Source organism: Schistocerca piceifrons, chromosome 8, assembly GCF_021461385.2.
Source record: "Schistocerca piceifrons isolate TAMUIC-IGC-003096 chromosome 8, iqSchPice1.1, whole genome shotgun sequence".
NCBI lineage: Eukaryota > Metazoa > Arthropoda > Insecta > Orthoptera > Acrididae > Schistocerca > Schistocerca piceifrons.
In genome coordinates, this window is record NC_060145.1 from 411,277,299 (window position 1) to 411,280,726 (window position 3,428).

Here is a 3,428-nt window from a genome sequence, read left to right on the forward strand (position 1 = left end):
TTTCCTGGACTATCGACAGTAGTCGCGGCTTTGGAGATCAGACGAATGAACATTCGTCCAACCTCCAAAACTCTACGAGCTTGGAAAAAAAAAAAAAACGCCACGAGTGACGCGTCGTGGTACACATTCGCGCACTCCAGAGCGAGGGGACAAGTTCGTCGGAAATCGCATGGGGGGTTGGATGGAACGTCTACCATCATCTGCTCCAGGCGAACGATACGGAAACCCGCTGATCGGTTATATAAGGGGCGATCAAAAAGTTTCCTTTCCAGGGCCATACAGTTCAGAATCGATACGCCAGTTAGGCAAAATGGACGTGAGCCTGGTGGAAATCATCCCACCGACGCACTACGTGAAGGTAGCCTTTCGGTGAAGCACCTTGTCTCGCTGTATGAAGACGTCCGTAACTGCCTGCTTCACATCCCCGTCCGACAGGAAGCATGGCCCCCCCCCCCCCAAGGCCTTTTTTAAGGGACCGAGGGCGTGATAATCACATGGAGAGAGATCAGGGCTATAATACGTGCGCTAGAGTGTCTTTCATTTGGCTTTACCAGCATCGGAGACGCTCTACGTTGGATACAGGCTGCAGCAATGCCCTCAAACGGAAACTCTGTGATCTTCCCGTACAGTTACGTGAACGCGTTTCACCGCCTATAACACTGAAACCTGACTTATAGCTTAAGGAGGTCAATGGACTATAATCCTAACATGACTGACAACGGTTTGAGGATCACTCCTGATATTGAGGGTACTTGTAAATAGCAATCCAAGTCGCTTAACCTCAATCCTATTCGTTGCAGGTGGAAAGACATGGAGCAAGTGTTGGCGTCTCGGACATCTCAGTACCTTTATGTTCAATGTCACAGAATATTACTTATATATATATCAAACGTTATTAGCAAGCAGGGAACTTGTATTTGGGGCATAATGGTTTACGATTTTAATACTGATGTGGAATTTCATTTTAAATAACAATAAACAAAGCTGAAGGTCAGTGAGAGGGGGGAAGAAAAGACTAATACAGCGGTGAGAGGGAATGGACATAGAATGTGGACAGGAGGAGATGCATGAAAGCCACAGGGCCGATGAAGATTATTTAATGCTGATTAATCTTTTTTTCAAATCGAGTTCAGTCAGCTATTTTCATGTAATTGTAACAGATCGATTCTGTAATACACCGATGTTCATTTATCTGCCGCCATTTCATGAAAGCCTTACACGGCGTGTTTAAATTGCCGAATAATTCAGACATATGTATTTGTCATTGTAAAAAGAATCCACGTAAAGGTAACTTGATTGTATATCAAAATCTATGCCACGAGAAACTATTTTTTCTACCATTATTTGCTGGTGTCGGAGCGTAAGACTTTCTCGGCTATAGCCCAGATATACTTCCAGTTAAATTTGCCGATTCTAGTGATGTGTGTCTCCGTGTTATAAAAGTGAAGTGATATTCAAGAGTGAATTAAGTTTGTATGAAAGTAGTCAATGGACCTAATGTACTTTTTTACAGACAACGTATGAAAACAATAGTGTGTTTCAGTTTGGTTGCCCACATTTTATTGGAGTGTCCCCGACTGCGCACCCTTCGGCAGTCTTTTAATTTCCCGGGCACCTTGCCTTTGATTTTATGCAACGATGCCTCCATGGCTGACAATGTTTTACATTTTATCCGTGCTAGTCCTTTTTATGGATCCATTTAGGGGGTCCTGCACTTTTCCGTTTCTGTGTCTTTTGTCCTCACGTCTCTCCATATTTGTTGCTGCTTTGGTGTCTCATCGGATGGTTGACTCTTTCCCTTTTTTGTTGTCGTGGTCAGTCAACCAGTCTCCGGCCATCTTCTTTTCTTCTATTTCTTTCTGTCTGGTGTTCGTCTGTACTCTTCTTTTCTGTAGTGTTCGTTGCCTAATTTGTGTTCTTTAGCACCTGGGGGGGGGGGGGGCAGTCTCCTTCCCCTTGGGGTTTTATCTGCTCTGCGACTTTGTCTCGCTTGTTTTTGGAATGGGGGACTGATGACCTTAGCTGTTTAGTCCCCCTTAAACATCCCAACAACCACCACCACCACCACATTAATGCTCATGTCCCATCCTAGCCGGGTCATGCAGTAATTGAATGACAATTTAGAACTGCAGACATATTTACATATTTTGGTTGGATTCTGCTAAATTTACGCATTCACAACACGATTTAAAATACAGCACAAGCTGTATATTTTGTGTGAGATGACTCATTGTTTACAGGCGGAATTGTAAGTGGTTATTCTGTAATGCGTTCCTTTCACGTACTGTTACGTCTGCGCCGCTTTTATTCTTTACATCTGCTCCTAACGGAATTAATTGTTAATAAAATGTGAGTAATTTTTATTTTAACATTTTTTTAACCAACTGAAATTTTGTTAATGTCACGAAATGCATGTTTTCAATTTGACGGTATCGGAATGTACTTTGTAGCCAATATGACACATTCTTAATCATAGCTCACAAGTAACCAAAATAATTTTCAACGTATTTACATTAGGTTAACAGAGGAAAATTCCTTGTACTTAACCTTTAAAAAAGATAGGAGGAGACAAGTGTATTAAGGACATGAATAATAGTTAAAATCCAGCTCGAGGAGGCATCGTTCACCATTCGACATTTCCAAAAAAGTGTAATGAATCATGGAATCCAAGTTTGAAGGTAGAAAAATGCATGGAATTCAATTTGTCACTTATTTCAGTATTTCTTTTACCCAAAGCTCTGTATAGAAGCGCGCGGCTATTCTCTGTTTTATGTGTAAGTGCATTTTTGTATAAGAAAATAATGGCATAAGTTGACTATATGAAAGTGTTGGTAATCTTTCTGCCCCTGCAAAACTTCATTGCTGTGCCCCTAAGGCTGTGTGCTCAATGAAAACTATGTAACTAAAATTCAGCATCGAACTACATTATGAACATTACATGATACGAAGTATAATGTTAGACCTTAAATAGCCCCCAAAAATAAATTACTGCCCTGTTCGCAAGAAAGTAGCTCTTTGAAATTACGAATACCACTGCTCATTGAAAATCAGTGTGTTTACTAGCACGGAACCTCACAATTCCCGACTACTGACTATATGCTCAAGAATTCAAGGTGAGCTCTGCCCTGGAATGAAAGTGACTTATCTCTTATCCAGCATGTTGTTTTTGCGTCAATAGTAGTTATGTTAATGGAAGCAAATACAAGTCAGCAGATGCAACAGATGGAGTTGTGATGTTCTCGAAAGCAAATACAAAGCAGCAGATGCAGTAGCTAAAGCTAAATAATCTACTCTAAATTAGTTTCTGAGAAACAGTTTGTTGCTGTGTGTGGTGTAAGGTGCAATGCACACACGACAGAATCTTGACAACTTTACTATCTGCGTCTACATCTACGTGATTACTCTGCTATTTGCCATAAAGTGCCTGG